Below are 22500 nucleotides of genomic sequence, written 5' to 3'. Positions count from 1 at the left end.
GTTTCATTTTTCGTATTGCACTTCCTACATATTGGGAGGGGAGATGTTATTTCCGTCTATCGTTCTTTTAATATATCTGGTTCTTAGGCCTGATCTTGTGCCGCTGTTATCATTCCTTCAGTTTCCTTCTTTAGCTCTCCTCTCTGTAGCCATTGCCAATTGTCATCGCTGGCTAGTTCTTTAGTCTGTCTCATGTATTGTCCGTGCATTGGTTTGTTGTGCCAGTCCTCTGTTCTGTCTGTCTTTCTCCTGTCTCTGTATATTTCTGGGTCTTCGTCTAATTTTATTAGTCCTTCTTCCCATGCACTCTTTAGCCACTCGTCTTCACTGTTTTCAGATATTGCCCAGTGCTCTGTTTTCGATGTTGACGCAGTCCTCTATACTTAGTAGTCCTCTCCCTCCTTCCTTTCGTGTTATGTATAGTCTGTCCGTACTTGCTCTTGGGTGTAGTGCTTTGTGTATTGTCATATGTTTCCTGGTTTTCTGATCTATGCTGCGGAGTTCTGCCTTCGTCCATTCCACCTTTCCTGTGCTGTATCTGATTATGCCACTGCCCATGTGTTATGGCTTTTATCATGTTTCCTCATTAAGTTTTGACTTGAGTATCGCCCTTGAGTCTTCTGCATATTATTATTATTATTATTATATTATTAGTATTATTATTATTATTATTATTATTATTATTATTATATATATATATATATATATATATATATATATATATATTTTTTTTTTTTTTTTTTTTTTTTTTTATAGCTCTATCACAGTCCTCCAATTCGACAGGGTGGTATTCATAGTGTGGGGTTCCGGGTTGCATCCTGCCTCCTTAGGAGTCCATCACTTTTCTTACTATGTGCGCCGTTTCTAGGATCACACTCTTCTGCATGAGTCCTGGAGCTACTTCAGCCTCTAGTTTTTCTAGATATCTTTTCAGGGATCTTGGGATCGTGCCTAGTGTTCCTATGATTATGGGTACAATTTCCACTGGCATATCCCATATCCTTCTTATTTCTATTTTCAGATCTTGATACTTATCCATTTTTTCCCTCTCTTTCTCTTCAACTCTGGTGTCCCATGGTATTGCGATATCAGTGAGTGATACTTTCTTCTTGACTTTGTCAATCAACGTCACGTCTGGTCTATTTGCATGTATCACCCTATCTGTTCTGATACCATAGTCCCAGAGGATCTTTGCCTGATCGTTTTCTATCACTCCCTCAGGTTGGTGCTCATACCACTTATTACTGCAAGGTAGCTGACGTTTCTTGCACAGGCCCCAGTGGAGGGCTTTTGCTACTGAATCATGCCTCTTTTTGTACTGGTTCTGTGCAAGTGCCGGGCATTCGCTTGCTATGTGGTTTATGGTTTCATTTTTCGTATTGCACTGCCTACATATGGGAGAGATGTTATTTCCGTCTATCGTTCTTTGAACATATCTGGTTCTTAGGGCCTGATCTTGTGCCGCTGTTATCATTCCTTCAGTTTCCTTCTTTAGCTCTCCCCTCTGTAGCCATTGCCAATTGTCATCGCTGGCTAGTTCTTTAGTCTGTCTCATGTATTGTCCGTGTATTGGTTTGTTGTGCCAGTCCTCTGTTCTGTTTGTCATTCTCCTGTCTCTGTAATATTTTCTGGGTCTTCGTCTACTTTTATTAGTCCTTCTTCCCATGCACTCTTGAGCCACTCGTCTTCACTGGTTTTCAGATATTGCCCCAGTGCTCTGTTCTCGATGTTGACGCAGTCCTCTATACTTAGTCCTCTCCCTCCTTCCTTTCGTGTTGTATAGTCTGTCCGTATTTGCTCTTAGGTGTAGTGCTTTGTATATTGTCATATGTTTCCTGGTTTTCTGATCTATGCTGCGGAGTTCTGCTATTATTATTATTATTAATATATACAGATAGCAGATTGTTGTTGTTCATATTCAATGCTTGTGTGAAAGGCCAACAAATTGTTTACTTTTTATTTGATTATCCCCATTATGCATTTTTTTAATTTGCCTTTTGCATGTAATACTTTTATTTGGAGTTCTAAGCTTATTAACTTTAATGATTTCCTATTTAGAATTCGAAAAGTTTCAAAAGCCCCCTCCCTTTTTTTTTCACCCAGTTATTTTAAAAAGTGCCAGAGTTTACTGAGATTCATTATGATTTACATATTTCATGCCAAAATGACCCCCATTTATTTACATATACACACACATATATATATATATATATATATATATATATATATATATACATATATATATATATACACATACACATATATATATAGTATATATATATATATATATATGTATATACATATATATGATATAATATATATATACATACATATATATATATATATATAATATATATATATTATCATATATATATATATATATATATATGACTGGTAACAATGTTCTGTAACAACAGAATTCCATCTAATAAAAGGAGCCCATAAAAACACCAAAATATAGAGAAAAAAGAGGGAGACAGGCAGTCTCTGAATTATAGTACTTTTTTCTCTATATTTTGGTGTTTTTTATGGGCTCCTTTTATTAGATATATATATTATATATATATATAATATATATATATATATATATATATATCAGTATATGCACGCGTCTGTGTGTACATATAGGTGTTATGCGCGCGTCTGTGTGTACATATAGGTGTTATTACTTTGCTATCCGCCTAGAACACTTCTTTTTATCAGAGATCCAGTACTTCAGCCGTAGAAAAGAATTTCCCTTTCAGATGAAACTGGAACGGAACAACATTTAAAGCGATTAAATGAATTTCTTTCCGAGAGGATTGTTGTACCGTAGATCACCTTTAAAGTAATTTTTCTATAGCTACCTGTAGAAGTTACTAACTTGCCAGATGTCGCTATGGCTGTAAACTGATTTCCGATTCGCTTTTGCTCTCCTTTATCAAATAATGCCGTAGGAAGAAGGAAAAATGGGAGGAACGAGTAGAAGTTATGCCTAAAAATGCTCTGTTCAAATGCCCTTGAACTGGAAAAAAAATTTCTTTTTCGGTCCTCTTTGTGGGCCTTTATTGCATTAGGTTGCGACAGCCCCTCATTCGTGGAATATTCATATCTGTTTTGTCACCCGTCTCATATTTCGCTTCAAATGGCCTTCAAGAAAGGTGATAAAACTCCTCCAAGTACCTCTGCAGTGGTGTTAAAATTTCCATCAACGTTCACCAGGCTTTCGCAGTCTATCATACTCATAGTCCTCACGCGGGGATGGACGAAGCTCTCTCTCGTTTAATGCGTTGCAGGATTCTTGAGCGTATGCAGGGCTGCATTAGATCTGGCTTCATTTTCATCTTCTGTGTGTTGTGTGTGTGTGTGTGTGTGTGTGTGTGTGTGTGTGTGGACGTGCGTGTTCGATGCGCAAGACTTTTGGAAGACTGCGGGATGAGAAAGTCGTCGTCCTTCTTTAAAACAGAGAATTTTTAAATGGAATGTTATTTCTTTCTTCTTTGCTAAAATGTATGGATTTGGTCTAATGATAGAGACTGATTGAAGATAGCAATTCATTTCTGATGACTAAGCATTTTTGTGATGTAAACTTTTAGCTTTATAAATGAAAGTATTGGACTAACTAACTGCGTCCTTTTTTTTTTTTTTTTTTTTTTTAGTTCTGTCAGAATGTGCTTTGTCGAAGTCAGAAGGTCAAGTGACGCTTCTGAATGGTTGCTGACATCAGTAAACCTAAAAATTATGTGAATATCTGGCTTGATGGGGACTATAGGCTACTTAATGGGATATGTGCATAATGTTCCACACCCCTGTTGCTACTGTCAGTAGACAGCGCCCAGTCACTGGCGATCGACGTTGTCGCAGGTTCTCGTAAAACTCGTTCTCACTTTATCACTAAGACAGATCCATCGTTTCTTGTCCTCTTCCCTTTTCGTTAGTTGCTTGTTTATGGCGCCTCTCATTCCTTCTACTCTTTTTAAGAGCTTCTTAGTAGATAGAGAGGAGACGGTCGGAATATTATAGCATCTTACGCGACGGGAATAAAATCCTTTGCAACTCATCATGGTTTTATTAAAAGTTATTTATCATATTATATAGATTTACATTTCATATGCGTGGTTCCATGGTGTAATGGTTAGCACCCTGGACTTTGAATCCAGAGATCCGAGTTCGAGTCTCGGTGGAACCTGTGAATTTTGAAGGATTTTATTGAATGTTGATAAAATAATAATGACTGAATGAAGCTTTGGAATTAAAACAAAGAAGGAACGCCTCAGGTCATTCTCCCTGAGGGGGTAAAAGTATTACCCAGTCACGTGGAAAACAGACCGAGCCTGATAAGACATTCAGTGTTATAATTGATCAACGGATTCCTTAAAAATGGACCGTCAGTAACGAGAAGAAAATTTAATAGGTTAAACTTTGTAGATAATTTATCTGACTTCGCAGTCTGTAGTAGGTCACTGAAGAACGAAACTGATAATCGTGACAGATCGGGTCAGCGACCTCGTGACATCTGCTAAGGCTGCCACTTCCTACATGAACACTACGGAAAATCTGCAATCCTCACTCAATTCGCTCATTTTGCCAACAGTTTTCTTTCTCTCTATTATCTTACTTTGGAATTCCTTCCGTGCTTTTGTTTTTCCTGAATTATATAATTGATGAAATTTATGGACGACCCATATTTTTCCCTTTGCACTTATGAGTAAATCTGGCTTTCCTCCCATGGGCCGCTAACGACATAAAATATGATAAAATTTTAAAAGTTATCGAGCGCTGAATTTAAGGGAAGTCCCGGGATAGGAGGGTTGGGGGCGGGGTCGGTGTGCCCCTGAATCTCTGTATAAAAGTAGGTTAGGATGTGTTAGTCAGGGAAGTCTAGAATGGTTTATGTTAAGTTAGGGTGATTTTGTCAAGGAAGGCTCAAGATAGGTTTGCTTAGTGGTTTTGCCGTGGTAGAATGCGATGTTTTGTCGTAATCAGCCAGGAAACATCAGAAAGTCATGTTTTGAAACCATATTTTATGTATATTTGTAGTAGTCTACTGTAAGTATTTTCATACACCGATTTTGCTACCCTTCAAAGCATATCCTTCATTTCAAAATACACCTTCGGCATAAATCCTATACATGTTTCTCGGCGTTTGTGTGCAGCACATGTGCGCTAGGAAAAAGTCGACCACGCGGGTCCATAAATATTCGATGTAGGCCGGAGAACTGGGGGCCAACTCTACGGACGTTTTCGTAACTGTACTTTTCCGTTTTACTCACATTCTTCCCTTTTAGAAATGATATGAATGAAGGTGGAAAAAAAAGGGGGTAAACTTCAAATTGAATGGAATGGAAAGTTTCCAACTCAAGAAATAATAATACAAAGTCATCAAGTTATTTAGATAAGATTAAAATAACATGATATAATCATAAGTTGCTTCACTTATGTTCGTGTATTTTCATCGGCGAGTTTTGGGAATATTCTAAGATTGATTACAGACATACAGAGAGAGAAGAGGAAAGAGAGGAGAAAGAAGAGAGAGAGAGAGAGAGAGAGAGAGAGAGAGAGAGAGAGAGAGATAAATTCTCAGCTTGGTCTTTTATCTTTCGTCTAGTCTTCAGGTGGATCGAAAGTCGTAGGAGAGAAAATGTTCCATCTCTTATACCCATTGCCGTCGTTCAGAAATTCTTTCCTTTCCCTTTCTGCTTTCTCCCGTTATTTATTTAGTTTACCCGGTTACCCGCTCTCGAAAACACCAGGAGTCATCCCTGGTCTCAGGTGAAGGAAATTCTTTTCTGTTTTTCTCCAAGCAACAGAATTCTCTCTCTCTCTCTCTCTCTCTCTCTCTCTCTCTCTCTCTCTCTCTCTCTCTCTCTCTATTTCGGGCGCACTCGAACCTCGTCAAGAAAAATACACAAAAGGGGGCCAAAATGAAACTCGGAATGCGAGTCTCCACGGCAAAAAAAAAAAAAAAAAAAAAGGAAAGGAAAAGACGAAGAAGAAGAACGCAATGAATTCTGCAGAATGGGGACGTTTCTAGTCAACAAAATTTTTCTCGGTTCCCTGACATTAGACATGGAAGAGAAAATGACGGATAAAATCATTTCGGTGCTGTTACTGCACAGATGGATTTTGTTAAGACAAAGTAAACACGAATTGTCGTGTTAATTAGAATCCTGTTTAGTTTTTATATAATTACTATCGCAATCATTCTACTTATTGCTATCATTTTTACGACAAATGCGTCTATTGTTGATATTGTCGTTATCTTTGTTATGATTTAATATTAACTATTACTAAATCAGAAACAACGTCTGTTGAAGTACAAGCAGCAGTTACAAACAACAACAAAATTGTAAACAATATGATGCGGAAGAAACTCACTTGAGTTCACGGAATTTTGTTTATTCCTGCTACATTTGGTACTACTTCGGAGAGAAAGAGAGTAGTATAAATAGGAAAGCAAACATCAGACAATATCTACATCAGGAGGTATGAAATAAAAGATGTAAAGGAAATAAGAAAAAAGACCACATAATATATATATATATATATATATATGTATATATATATATATACACACACACACACATATATATATATACTTTTAATAATTTCTCATTCTTGTTCTTTCCTGTGGTTCCTCAGGGTTCTGTTATCTTACCAGTTGGCCTCCCCCCTACCTTCTCTTGTTCTCTCTCTTGTTCAGGATTTTGCTGATAGAATCTACTCTCCACATTTAGTCGTGGCCAGTGCTTCCAATACAGTCTAAATTTTCCTGCTTCCTATCACATCCAATTCTTTGATTCACTCTAACGGAAATGTATTTCAGCTTGTCACATCTGCTAACGTTTACAAAACGGTGGTCAGGTTATTTTAAACTTGTGTTGAAGAGATCATAGTTCAAACTGCCAAATTAGTTTCTTAAATAACTAGGCGGTTTGTTTCGATGTATTGGTCCTTGACTGGCCTTTTCGACTTTAGTCAATCAAAGGCAAATGCCTGAACAGTTACCTTTCCTAATTTATTCACTAGAACTTATCGTTACCCGCTCCCTCTCACTGACGTTTGTGATGACAAATAATCTAAAGTTCAATCAGTCGTCCTCAAGTTGACCTCTGTGCCTCATAATACCCGTAGGTACTATTGGATCCATGTCGACTGCTGTTCTGTCCCGCTGAACATAACAGGAAAATTATCGCTTTCTCCTCCTAGACTGCCTGATAACACCCGATGGCTCAACATTTCTCAAATTCAGTCAGTGGGAATCTGTAACTTGTAGAATGGTTGATTCGGTCGCTTATTTCTTTCTCCTCTCTAGCAGGTTTTGGAACTCTTTTTGCCTTCGCTTTCCCTGATCTTTTCAATCTTCTATTTCTATTTCATTCAGGTTATTCTTGATTTTGTTATGCCTAAGTTACATAAAACATATAGCTGCCTGTTCCGTCGGTCTCTAGATACACACACACACACATAGATATTATGTGATTATGGCTGGTATTTAAATAAAGATACAGAAAATGCATATTTATGTGTATAACCATTAACCAGCCATGTAGGACAGGCATCGTTAATCACCAACCTGTTACAACTACAACCTTCCTTATCGTTTCATGATCGAATATTTAATAAAAACAAGAATATCTCGGACAAATTACTAAAGCTCGGGTGAATGGCTTCGACGGTTCCTATAAATATCGTTAGCATTGTTTTTTCATGAACGTAGGGTCCTTTTATGTTAATCAGATATTTCTATTAATTAGATAATAAAAGGATAGAATTTTGTGATTTGACTTGGTCGACCATGCGAAAAATTAATATTTGTTTGCAGTATTTTTGAGCTGCCAACTTCTGAATGAAAGGAAATAATGATACCATAGAATTTTGTGATTTGACTCGGTCGGCCATGTGAAAAATTAATACTTTACTACAGTATTTTTGAGCTGCAGTATTTTTGAGCTGCCAACTTTTGAATGAGAGGAAAGATTATCAGAGAAGAGTACATGAGAGTTTAAAGATAAGTTTGGGAAAATGAAATACTGTGGAAAGTCGGCCCAAGTGTTCACTGATAACGTTACGCAACTCCCTCTGGACGACCACACACGTTGCTAGTTCATATAGGAATTGTCGTCTCAGGCTTCAGTTTAGTTATTTCTTTTGTCTTTTAAATTTTCTGCGATCTGGTCAGTACTTAGATTAGTGGATACCCAAGAAAGCTATACCCATCGGTTCGTAAGGCTCAGGAACTATTTGTGGGACATATACACTAGGCTAGCAACAACATACCAACAATGTTTTTAGACACTGCCAACAGTCCTTGGGAAGCTGGGCCATGGGGCAGAATAACGAACTGAAGTGAACAGACTGAGCTCTTTCACTTGTTTACCTTTACATTTGTACATTTCATGAACCTGACACGTAACAGCCTCACCGCATGTTTCGCTCACCTCTTATTTTTTTCTTCTTTTTTTTATTCGCTCCAGTAGTTCACATCCTCTTCCATCTTTTCCTCTCTCTATCTGTCTGCCCATTCGCCATTTCAGAGCCCATATACAGTCCGTCCATAAGCGTTCGAAAACAATAGGCTTCACTCCGAACTTTTGATTGAATTCAAAGAGCGGACATCTTGAATCTCCAATAAAGTTTCCTCCCTCTGTTTCTCTCGACAAAGCGCGAGAAGAACTTGGCCTTCTTTCTGCTGAAGGCATTTCGTTTTTGTTTATTTTATTTTATTTTATTTTACTTTATTTTATTATTATTACTATTGTTTTTATTATTATTTTTTGTTGTGGGGGTGGGGGGGGGGGATGAGTGCAGTATTTTGCATAGTGGAAGGAAATTCCTTGTTCACTTTCTTAAACGATACCTTTAATGACAAAAAACTAGTAAGGATGGATTAATAGTAAAAGAAAAAACTTGGAAGAAAATTTTTTTTGCATATACGACTTTTTTGTGAATTTTTAAATAGTAAACGATTGTTTAACGTAAATGACTGATTTCATCATTTTTATGTTTCAGCTCTATGTTTGCTCAAACACCATTGCCATGAAGGAGAAAATCTTTTGAATAAGACCAATAGTTTTGAGCACCATTTATCAAAAAGTGAATATATAACTGCGTTTTATTCCCTTAATGGACGGATACCCTCATATGAAGAACCATAACAGGTTTATAGTAGTGGACAGATTGCCTCCTGGTGAGTATCAATATTACGCACCATTGATTTGGAGAAATCGGGCGGGAAAGAGGTTCCATTGCTCAGTAGCCCATAAATTTACTAATGACAACTTTTAGACTCTCCACTAGCTGTTTCTAGACTAGGCGACTCATGCTTCAGCCTTCAGTTGTGTAATTGACTTGAAGTTGGCATGTAGTGTGTCTGTCTCACATGACGTCTTTTTATATATTTGCTCATAAATATACCCAAGGGTTGCTGTTGTTATTAGTTCTTATCTTTTATGATAGCATGCTAGTTATAATTGCAATTTTGCAAAGAAATATTAGAAAAAAACATGTATAATCCAAAAAACTTACTGCCTCTTCGATCTCAATAAATTTACATTAATATTTTACGACAAATATACTCACAATTTGTTACTAATTGTAGTTCTTATCTGTTATGATATTGTGTGAGCTGTAATTATAATTTTAAAAAATAAAATAAAATTAATTATTTAAAAAGCTTGTATAACTTGGTAGAATTTAAGACTGTCTTGTAACTAGGGGAATGTAGGGAGAATTTGTTAGATTTGTTTTCACTTACACCATGTTCATTAATGTGTTTTTTTCTTAAATTGGCCGACCTCAAAGTTTGCCTGGTCTTATGGGGGGAAAAACCTGACATAAAATTTTTCTTCGTAAAGTATTTAACATTATATACCTAATTTTATGAGACATTTATGTAAGAGCGTATACCTCATTATTTTGCTTAGAGAATTTTTATTTGACAAAATATTCATTTCGATGTTGGAACCATGATTTTCCAACGAGTATCAATATTACGCACCATTGATTTGGAGAAATCGGGCGGGAAAGAGGTTCCATTGCTCAGTAGCCCATAAATTTACTAATGACAACTTTTAGACTCTCCACTAGCTGTTTCTAGACTAGGCGACTCATGCTTCAGCCTTCAGTTGTGTAATTGACTTGAAGTTGGCATGTAGTGTGTCTGTCTCACATGACGTCTTTTTATATATTTGCTCATAAATATACCCAAGGGTTGCTGTTGTTATTAGTTCTTATCTTTTATGATAGCATGCTAGTTATAATTGCAATTTTGCAAAGAAATATTAGAAAAAAACATGTATAATCCAAAAAAACTTACTGCCTCTTCGATCTCAATAAATTTACATTAATATTTTACGACAAATATACTCACAATTTGTTACTAATTGTAGTTCTTATCTGTTATGATATTGTGTGAGCTGTAATTATAATTTTAAAAAATAAAATAAAATTAATTATTTAAAAAGCTTGTATAACTTGGTAGAATTTAAGACTGTCTTGTAACTAGGGGAATGTAGGGAGAATTTGTTAGATTTGTTTTCACTTACACCATGTTCATTAATGTGTTTTTTTCTTAAATTGGCCGACCTCAAAGTTTGCCTGGTCTTATGGGGGAAAAACCTGACATAAAATTTTTCTTCGTAAAGTATTTAACATTATATACCTAATTTTATGAGACATTTATGTAAGAGCGTATACCTCATTATTTTGCTTAGAGAATTTTTATTTGACAAAATATTCATTTCGATGTTGGAACCATGATTTTCCAACGAGGATAGAACAAAAGAATAAACACAAATTTGATACTTTAAGCGGCGAGGATCGCCAAAGATACCATTTACCAAATGGTGTCATATCGAAAACAACAGTCAAACCGAGAAAATCCATAGATTTGCGTCACAAACTTAATTACGGTTCTTAAAAGCAATAAATTAAGGAATTTTATTAGCCACATTGATAAATATTGTCGAATGGCAGAAAAGGCGTCTGTAAAACAATGTAGAATATATCTTTTCCATGGAAATTAATGATATTTTTTGGTATATTTTACCCTTTAGAAACATATTTATAAGAAAATAAAAAAGTTATTTTTTCGGTACATTTTACCATTTTGAAATATATTTATAAAATATATATTAATCTTTTTTATGAATATTATTAAAGTCGTCGTTGCTGTTGCTGTTGCTTCCTACTTTTCATAGCATCACAAGCAGTGAATGACAGATAATATCTAAATTGTTTTGTTACCCAAAATTTAGATTTTTATACATTTATTATTATTATTATTATTATTATTATTATTATTATTATTATTAATAATCTGTTGAAAATAATGGTCTGCTTCCCAACAATTATTATTATTATTATTATTATTATTATTATTATTATTATTATTATTTTTGTTGCTCTATCACAGTCCTCCAATTCGACTGGGTGGTATTTATAGTGTGGGGTTCCGGGTTGCATCCTGCCCCCCTTAGGAGTCCATCACTCTTCTTACTATGTGTGCCGTTTCTAGGATCACACTCTTCTGCATGAGTCCTGGAGCTACTTCAGCCTCTAGTTTTTCTAGATTCCTTTTCAGGGATCTTGGGATCGTGCCTAGTGCTCATTATTATTATATTATTATTGTTATTATTATTATTATTATTATTATTATTATTATTATTATTATTATTATTATTATTATTATTATTATTTTATTTTAAACCAACGAAACGTTGCAATAGCTTGATGGTGAGCACGAGCGGTTGAAAGAATTTATCAAATTTATTTAATTAAATCTTCACGTCCTCCACATGAGAGCGTATCACATTTATGGGATTCACTTGGATGTATTTCAGGGCGATTCAGGAAAACTGAGCGGAATGTATCGCGTCATTAGGAAGAAAAGTGATACGGAAATGCAAAACAGAAACCGCTGACAAATGCGTCAATTACCGCTCGTGCAAAAAACATACAGATTGTAATCAATATTTATGCGTGTGAGTAAGTTTTATGTGTGTGTGTGTGTGTGTGTACGTGTGGAGTGAAATTGATATAGCTAATGGTTTCTGTAATTCTAGGAATAAATCTAAATCATACTAGACTTACATGGCATCGCTTGTAATCATTGTTGATACTAGATAATCAATTGAATAAAAATAAACATGCGGAAATAAAAAAAAAAAACAATAACTTACATTTCCTTGAAATATCAGAATAACATAAGTAATTAATAATTACGATCGATGTGAAATAATGAACACAGGTCATAACGGACCGAACGATGACACAGATTCCTTGACAACAACAATAACAGGATAATGGGAGAGATGTATGAGGACTGGTCGAAACGTCACATTCCAACTGGTTTGACAATGGCGGCGTAATGCCGCAGAATTGGAAAATTTGAAGGCCATTAAAATCGAAGCGATAAAGGTTGTCCAGACAATGAAAAATGTGATTGCATTGCAGAGAAGCCCGTGCGTGAAGCGTGACTAGTTCAATCAAATCATATGTAATTGGATTTTCCAATTAATTGTTGTGTTGGAAAATGGGAAACATACGTATTGTGAGCCTGGCGGTACCGGGTCTCTTGGTGAAAAGAGAAGAGATAAAGGAATAAGAGAAAGACTGAGGAGGAGAGAAGGAAGGGGGGAAACGGAGTGTTGTAGTGCCCGATTCATTTGAGTTAGCGTTTAGGCTTTTTTTTTTTTTTTTTTTTTTTCTCGAACTGTCGGAAGCTTCTCACGTTCGTGTTGTCAAATCATTATAATCAACAGAAAGACACGCGCACACACACACACACACACACACACACACATATATATATATATATATATATATATATATATATATATATATATATATATATGTGTGTGTGTGTATGTATATTTGTGTGTATGATAAATGTTCATATAGAAAGACCGCGCGCACACACACACACACATATAATACTGTTTGTGTGTATGAAAATGTTCCTAGATATACATATGTGACACACATTCATATATATATATATATATATATATATATATATATATATATATATATATATAATATATATGTATATATAGTATATGTATATTCGTGTGTATGATAAATTTTCATATAGATTTATATTTACGTATATATGTATGCATATATAAAATGTTTGTGCTTTGGGCTCGTGAATTAATAATAATAATAATAAAAAAATTAGCCTACTTTAATGTACCTTAAAGAAGAATGAGATGCTAAAAATCATTAATAAAACCTTAAAATGCGAAAAGTAATTTTCATTATAGGCAAGAAGCCACATTTTATACTTCATGCTTGTATGTGAAAGAGTGCTGTGCGTCTTTTTTTTCTTCTTTTTTAATGAGTAAATTCAGAAAAGGCAGGCAATGTCCGAACAATTTTGGGAAAGAGAAAAAGATGACATGAAGACGAGAGTGCAGTGGAGGGGCTAACACCTGCAGGTGATACGCTGCTATTAGCCACGAAATAAGCTCACAAAATTGCTTCGTGCTAAGGAGACCAAGGACGACATAGCAAAGAAGTCAGTCTAACTACTCCAGTCCGGCTAATGTGAAAGAAGAATGGGTTTTATGCTCTGGAAGTCTATCCCTGTATCCGTTTTTCCATGACTCTTCTAACTCTTCACCATTTATGTGGTATAACCACCGTTTGACTTTCCCGCTTATTTTTTCCGCTTTTTAATACAAAAAATTCATAAAATTAAATCGAGATTTTGACTGACTCATTTCGTAAAACCATTTTGTTTTTGTGATTGTAAAGTTCAAAATATGAAAAATTCACAGGTAACAAGGCATCAAGATCATTGCACGATAAACTTCCTTAGAATTCTACAATTGATTAAAGAAAAAAAACAAGCGGAAGCTTATAACAAACGAATAACAGAGAATAATCCACAGCAAACAATAATTATATACATACATAAACGGCGCTACAGTTCACAAAAAATCCTAGCACAGGGGACTGATTAATCAAAAGGTGTCTAGTGGCACAACCAGCAAGGGTCACTGACTCCAAAACAATGCAAAATTTTTTCGTTATATAATGACCCTTCAAAATTACCTGACTTCACAAAAAAAGAAAGAAATTAGAGATTCGTGAACAATACACCTGTGGACAGTTGCAATCACTTGATACATAAATGTATGAATGTTACTTCCCTTTTAAGCTTCGTACCCGGATATAATGTTTTGTTTTTATTTGCCTGATAATCTCGTTTACCATCAAAACAATGTACACCGTAAATTTATGGAAGATTTGGTCATTAATGGAAGAGAGGCGAGTTCCATCTACACAAGAGTCATTCTAACGTCGAATGATCCTTCACTTAAGGGCCTTCCTTTCTTTTCCCTACAGTGATCCATAGAGATAACCAGGTGTCCTCTACACTTGAGGCTATTAATCAGATAATCGTCCTCACACTCGTTGCTGCTATTTTCGTTCGCTGTTTAGTTGGGTTACCAGGATCTGGTAACAGGTGTTCGCAACATCTGCTGGTAGACAGCAAATACACCGAACAGAATAGTTTATCAAAAAGGTGTTTTCGTCCGTGACGTCTTATGATCTAATGCGTACTGAAACACATGTGTTCTGCCGTGTTTATGGACAAGATTGCCAGTAAGTAGGTGTGTGTGTGTGTATTTGTGTTTTTATTTTATTTTATCGAGGTGAGAGGGCTAAATTTATCACTTCAATATTAGAAAAATAAGACTAAAGAAACAACAAAAGATATTAATTACAGTGAAAAAAAAAATTGATCATATAATGGTATCGATACAGTAGAAATAAAACGATTGTCAATATAAATGAACAAAGTATAAAAATGAAGGAATACGTCAGAAATGACAAACAACACTGAGCTTGAAAGATAGCGGTTGGAGTCCTTATTTTCAATGTGCAAGAAAGGCCTATTGATCAGTTCAGATCACTTGTGTTTGGACTGAGTCAAGAGGTCCATGTAAGGCCTCTTACCCCCCTTTAACACCTTTCTAAATTTTTGTTCGGTAATTTTGAATAAAAAGAAAGTTGTGTCCTCGATTAAGACTTAGAGGTAAAAAGGGTTAAAATAAATAAGTAAGTACTCGGAATATGGTGAAGATTAACGATGATCTGCACCACCAATTTCAGCCTTATGTTCTGAAACCATCTGATTTTGGAAATGGGCATTTTAGGAATGATAATATAATAACAATAATAATTTCACATGCAATTACTTATTCTCTCTTTTTCACGAAGGACGCAACAGGAATTATGGTGCTGATTATTAAAAGTTCTACTTTTAATTTAATATGCAGAGATGTTTTGAATAGTTTAGACTCTCTTTTTATGCAGTTTTTCTACATTGATATAATACGATGTAAATCTAATTCTGCGCAGTAAATCAAACTTTTGTTTGCGATATACCGCGTTTGTCAAATTATTTTGAACTATAGATATTAATCCCCACATGGTGACCAGATAGGCATAGCCAATAAGACTGCAGCATCAGCTTTTTAACGGAAGGTATACTGTAGGCATTTGCGTTCATAACGTTAATGGCCATTATCGCTTGTTATAGAAAAGTGGGTCACTTTCAATAAAACCGTGCAATATTCAGCTAAGCAGAATGAGAGGCAATTACAGTTTTAGGCAGTTGTTATGAGGATTTTATGTTAATATGCCCAAATGTTTGCGCTTTTCCAGCGTTGAAATGGATATTGAAGTCACGGGATAGTAAATGAAAATTAGGCTTTCACCGTATTAAATTTTTTTTTTTCACAAATAGTAAGTACGATGATTCTGTTTGATAATGTTGCAGTGAATTCACAGCTGTAGCAGGAACTCTGTAATTATAAAGCGGCTGGCAATGTACGATGAACTATAGTTGGTTCACTTAAGGTAGATTTTTGGATGAGCCCTGTGCTTACGAGGCGTTTGTTTGGCGGCCGCTGATTGGCTGGTACCAGGAGGTAGGCAGCTCCCAGCCAATCAGCGTCCGCCAAACCAAAGTCTCGTAGGCACAGGGCTCACCCAAGAATCTACCTTAAGTGAACCAGCTATAGTAGCTATATCGAGGAAAGGATATACTTGTTTATGAAAAAAAAGGGACTGACTCCGCGAAAATATTGTGAGGGATTCCTCTCGTTCAGTTCCTTGATATATAATATATATATATATATATATATATATATATATATATATATATATATATATATATATATATATTAGGGCTTGTGCCTTGTATGATAAGGCGCCCTATGAGGTAATGTTAGACTAGCGATAATCTATACGCTAAGTCGGTTGGTATTGCACTTCCATCTTCAATGGAGTGTCTGGGGTTTTGTAGATCACTTACGAAGTCGGTATTATCTTTACGACGATGTGTTAAACTCATGGTTCGGTGAGGTTCTTGTGGAAAACACAAGGTATAAAAATAGTATATTCTTCTGAAGTTTTACATGATGAAGATCAGGTATGATCGTACAAGTCTTCTATGACGATAGCTTGATCGCTTCTGCCAATGATGATGGCTAATCCTATTCCTCTACATGATAAAGCTTAGGTAAAGAGGTACAGGTCTTCTAATAACGATAGCTAACTCTGTTCTGCCTGTCTACCATCTCTGTTACAAGTTATGAAGGAACAGACAGTAGTTCGAACATAATGAACATACTATCATGATACATAGTTTCATACGAACACACAATCAAAATGAGACACGCTACAGATCACGTAGGCCGTAGTTGTCTCAAGCAGGGAGCTTGGACTAATGTTTATAAACAATTGAATGACTACAGGTGACGGCATGTTATCTTAGCCTACATACTTATTGTATACGTCATCTTTAGCGTCTCTAGTCTGATCACATTCCTGCAAGCAATCTGGTTGACCTCTTTAGTTTTAGACTTTTATATATATGGACTAACATTCCATATTTTTTATTATGTAAACACTTACATTAGCTCGGTCAGCTACCAAAACCAACTACTGAATATTACTCAAACTTGACTTGCATTTTGACTTATAGGAGTGTGATACAGACACTATGTGAATATATATATATATATAATAAAGTAAATAAAAATTCATGGTGTACATGAATTGATTCAAGTAATAAAATATAAAAACAATGATATTGGTAAATAATAGTGATCACATGATATATATAATGATACAGTTTTTCACTTCATCTCTTTAAGATACTTATGCTACAGAAATACTAATGTACTCTGATAATTGCATAGAATGAAGATTAACATGATAAAATCATATTTTAACTGATAAAAAAATTTTTCATATATGAATTGATAACATTATTAATGTTTATATCTGATTGATTCGTTGATTTTCATGCTAAATGTTATATATCTGATTCATTAATTAATATACTAACTCATAAATAACTGCAGATATTGGTATGATAAAAGGTAACAGATTTGATTATAGGCTACTGATTTGTTTATACATATGTATATGGATTTCATAAAATTATGATTAATATATGTGCACTTTAAATAGATTCCTATTGCGTACACGCAAAAATATATTTAGATTCTGTTATTTATGATCATTTATATAGAGATTCCTATTGCGTACACGCAAAGATATATTTCGACTCTGTTATTTATGTTTATTTATGATCAATTATATATAGGATACATGATACTTTAATATATATGGATACATGACACTTCATATATATGGATACATGACCGAGGTTATACTACTTCACTTTTAACTAGCTTTCGAACAACTTTTCGTCCATTACACAGTTCCAGACAACCACCTATAGCCATTGAAACGGCCTTTTTCAATGGTTAAAACAAGGGGAAAATTTGCCTGGGCGGGTCCAAACGTTCTTATTTTGCGCTCATACTTATTCTCTGCATCCTAAGCTACACGATTACGTCGCGATGAATAAAAAAAACATCCCCAGCACGAGTCCTTCGCCAGCAAAGTAGAGTTGAATATCCTTCGGGTCGTAATTGTCGGAAGTATGTCCCTTTTTGTAGTCGAATTCCCGACAGCCGCTGGAGCGTTCCGCATTAAAACGAGATTAACGACGAGATAACGGTGTCGGTCGAAGAAGTCCATGAAATTCCCTTTCACATTGTAGGCGGTTGTTACTTGACTGTAGTCGTCCGCTGCGACGAACGATTTTTTTGAAGTTGCTATGTGAAACTCTGTACTGCAGGATACTGTAACCGGTTCCATTAATCAGCCTGCAAGTGAAATTATACTTGTCACAAGGGCAAAGTAAATTCAGACGACATCCAAATACAGGGGAGGGGAGAGAGCCATTTAGACCAGACTTAACCCACATGAATTCGCTGATATTTCGGAATTCAGTCCGCTGTACAAACTTTTTTATCCATGGCATTAACAATGAGTGAACCTATCCAGGTCTATGATGACTTGTAAAAATATCCAGAATTATAAAAAATAAATAGATATCATTACGAATCTCAAAGAAAATTCGATATTACTGGTAGTAAGTTACTAGACAAAGAAGTGGAAAACGGAGCTAATTGTAAGATTGCCAGGCAACATAAGAGTCAAAGAGAAGATTAATCATGATTCTATGTGCCGCCTAATCAAAAGTTTCATATTCAATTTTCTCGTGCGCATCCTCTGAGGTTAACTTTTAAAAACATTATTAATAGGTAGGAGATGCAACGAAAAAAACCCACTATGTAACTAATTTCTATATAAACTTTGGGTTTTCCAAGAAAAATGTGACATTTTCCCATGAATGTGATTTACTTGAATTGAATAGGCTAATGTTTTTGCAAGTAAATATTTCTTATCCACAACTTGATAATTCTAAATGTCCGTTTACCCATGTCATAAGCTGAATTATTGACTCTAATTGTCTATGAGGTTCAGAAAAAAAATTAATTCATTTTGTTGTTATAGAAATTCTATTGCTTATATTGTTCATTAATTTTAAAAAATGATTACAAGTCCTTAACTAATTGCATTACACACACGGATAAGAATATGTTATGTGGCCTGTCATGTGACCTATGAACCACATGTGAAGTTCATGAACTAAGCATTCCTTTCTCCAGTCAATCTGCTTTTGCAAGCAGAGACGACACACAGATGAAGCCTGTGTAAGCAGATTATTGAGGTTAAAAGGAACAAATGCTGATACGGCAATGATGACGTCGTCACTTGGCAGGAGATTGCTCTCAGCCAGCTAAGAGTTACGTTACTTGCTGTAAGAGATACGACTTTAGTATTTTCAAATGATATTTTAGTGTTTTAATTCTCACCCGCATGAGAAGAATGTCTGAAAAAAAAAAACAACAGTACCAAAATTTTGAACCAATATATTAGTTTCATGTTGGCATTATGTTAAATAAATATTCCTTATTCAAAACTATATGAAAAAGGTTTCCATAAACAAATTCTATATATATTATTATTAGCCCTGTATAAGATTCATATAGGATTATTCCATAGATAACATTTTCACTTCTAGACTTCCTGACTTTAAAAATCTCTTTTATTTTTATTTTATTTATTTATTTTATTTATTATTAGTTTATTTTATTTATTTATTTATTTAATTTTTTTTTTCATTGACTACGAATATAAATCACCGGGACAGACAATATGTCAGTAGATTTTGGATATGTGTTTGAACTTTTAGCTTATTTGTCATTACTAAAGCGTTAAGTTAGAGTTCAAATCTTTACGCATATATTTGGATATTTAATTATCTATGGTTACGTTTTGCTTATTGATTTTATCGTGATTCCTTTTTTATTATAATTTGTAACCCTTCCGACTTCTTACGGAGTGTATTATATTGACTCCACTTGTATCCATATTTATCTTATTTTTTTATATTTATTTATTTATATGTATTTTTATATATATGATTTGATTAAATTAATGGTTGGCTTGAATATGTGAAAGTGTTTCTAGCGGCGTACCGTATAAGGCTACTTGCGGCATCAATTCTATAGATACAAGATATAAATGATAAAGGTATTTAAAACCGCGAGAACCGCTATAATCCAGTCCGGATCCAACATCACGAGTTGTAACTCGTAAGACATTGACACTTCCTATTTAAATATCCGTTATTCTACCAAACCGATTGACTCTGGGTGATAAAATATATTATTGGTTTTCTTAATGGAAAGGAATTCACACAACGTGTTAAGGAGATTATTATTGATTTACACCACCCGAGTCAGATTATCATGTGTTGAATTCCATGTTTACTGATTTTAGCATCATAAATATTCCTAACGCACTCAATGCGGTGTTTGTTTTTAGTGCTATTAATTCTATATAACGTGTCAAGGAACTATTAACACTAAGAAGTGTTTATTCCCTCTGTCAGACTCGTAATTCTGTTAATAATTCTACGTATATTCTTTCAAGGATTGATTTGGCACAGGATAGGCCCTTAACTGACAGGTGTCTTAGTGTGTCCCTTGTTTTCATGACACGTGTTTACAATCAGTTATGTGCTTTTTTATATCTGTAAGCACTGTAGGCCAGTAAAATAGTGATTTGGCTTTCTGTGACATAATAGGAACCCTGGATAACGGAATGCAACCAGTTTAGGACGATTGGTATGAAAGAGATTATTACTACTACCTGGTCGTTAGTCATCTGCTGTGTTCTTCGGGTTTACCTCGTTACAGACCTACATATAATATTACATTTGATTACATTATTCTGATACACATACTTTAAATGTACTTTTGCTTTAGGGTTTCTGCTCAAAAGTGTTTATTGTTTTGCTTAGCCACTGACCCTGTTTCCGTTTCGAAGTGTTTATTGTTTGGTGTTTATTGCTGCTGGCTCTGTTTCCGTTCGAAGTGTTTATTGTTTGGGTTATGTCTGTTGACGCTTGCTTTGTTCAGTTTTGTAACAGTTCTGCGCTCCGACCAGATATTCAATGCTCACGACCTCTTGGGTTAAGGAATTTTCTTGTTTAGATACGGTTTTTAACAATAGGCACGGATGTTCTATATCTTTTAGTCCAATTAATGGTTCTTTGCTGTATGGTGCGGGATTGCGGGATAATGCGTTCGCTAGATAATTTGCTTTCCCAGGTAGATATCTTATCTTGGCTCCAAAGACCTGAATGATCATTTGTCACCGAGTTCCTTTTGGACTGTGATTAAAGCCTTTGAAAAACTCGGTAAAGGACTCATGTTCAGTAAGGACTTTATCAGGATAGCCATAGATTATGAACTTAAAATGTACTAGTGGTTAAAGATACCTAGCCCTTCCTTGCCTATTACTGCATATTTACTTTCAGAGGGCTTTAGTTTACGTGATAAAAAGCTATAGGGCAAGAACTGTTTATCCATATTACTGAAGTAGTACCCTCTTACCCCTTGGTCTGAGGCGTCTGTTGCAATAAAAAAAAATTCCTTATTTAAATCAGGGATTTTTAAGTTAGGTAAGCTGCATTATTCCGCTTTTAAGATATCGAACGCCTGTTGATTGCCTTTTTAGACCATAATCAATCTACGCTCTTCTTCGTAAGATCTGTTAAGGAGCTGTCATCATTGAAGAGTTACATATTTACATACGATTGTAATACCCACTACAGCGCAAAAGTGCTGTATCCCTTTTTTTTTTACGTTAATAAGTACCGGAAAGTTATGAATAGCCGACACCTTACCATGGACTACTTTTAGGACCTTGACCAGACAATAAAACCTAGATAAACATGTTCGGTTTTAAAAAAACTCACATTTAGATATTTTACTCTGAGATTATTTGTCTTTGTCTCTGTAGCACTAGCTCTACTTTATGTGAATGTACTTCTAAGGTATTAGAAAAGATTACAAGATCATCCATATAGGCATGTAGGGTATCCCCTAAAAATCTCCAAACACTATATTGTAATTGGGGGTGCAACGTAAGCCGGAGGCATACGTAAAAATTGATAATGTCCCCTGAGTGTGCTGAAAAAAAACGGTGTATGAGGTACAATCACTTAGGTAATGGTATCAGGTAAAAGCCTTCAAGTAAGTCCAAGTTGGTGAAAAAAAAATTTATTCTAACCTAACAGAGATAAGATGTCGTCGGTACATCGCACTGGAAACTATCGGAACTCGTTTCCTTTGTTTTAAAGCGACAGAAATCTACCGCAGATACGCCAAGTCCGATCTTTTATGCATGAAGTTTTGAGGAAAAATATAGGGCTTATTTGTTTCCTAATGACCTCCTATTACTAACATTTTTCAACTTCGTCATTTATCTCTATTTTGAAATTCATTGAGAATCTATACGAAGGTACGTAAATAGCTTTATGTTTGTCCTTAAACCGTGTGTGTTAAATTACATCCGTTTTTTTTTTTCAGAAGATCACTCGCCAGTGGAGAAACTTCCTGGTATTCAGGTAAAAGATAAAAAAATTTCTGCTGAATCACCTCTGCTTGAATGACTTTACGGATATTACTTTAGATAGATTATCAGAGAGATTCATCCACGACTGGTTGGGCGTGATTAAAAATTAGCAACAATAAAAAATGCGATATTTATAACTTCCGTATCCACGAT

General features: G+C 35.0%; 1 long non-coding RNA gene and 1 other non-coding gene across 2 annotated transcripts in view; both read left to right on the top strand.

The window, feature by feature from the left end:
* LOC135206537 (uncharacterized) overlaps positions 1–22500 on the top strand; it is a 390471-nt gene that overhangs the window by 52814 nt on the left and 315157 nt on the right. The window lies entirely within an intron of this gene.
* Trnaq-uug (transfer RNA glutamine (anticodon UUG)) lies at positions 4097–4168 on the top strand. The gene has a single exon. It is a non-coding gene; the product is annotated as a tRNA-Gln (tRNA).

The sequence above is a fragment of the Macrobrachium nipponense genome, chromosome 31 (assembly GCF_015104395.2).
Source record: "Macrobrachium nipponense isolate FS-2020 chromosome 31, ASM1510439v2, whole genome shotgun sequence".
NCBI lineage: Eukaryota > Metazoa > Arthropoda > Malacostraca > Decapoda > Palaemonidae > Macrobrachium > Macrobrachium nipponense.
Note: the sequence above shows the minus strand (reverse complement) of the source record. Positions and strands in the feature narration are given on the sequence as shown.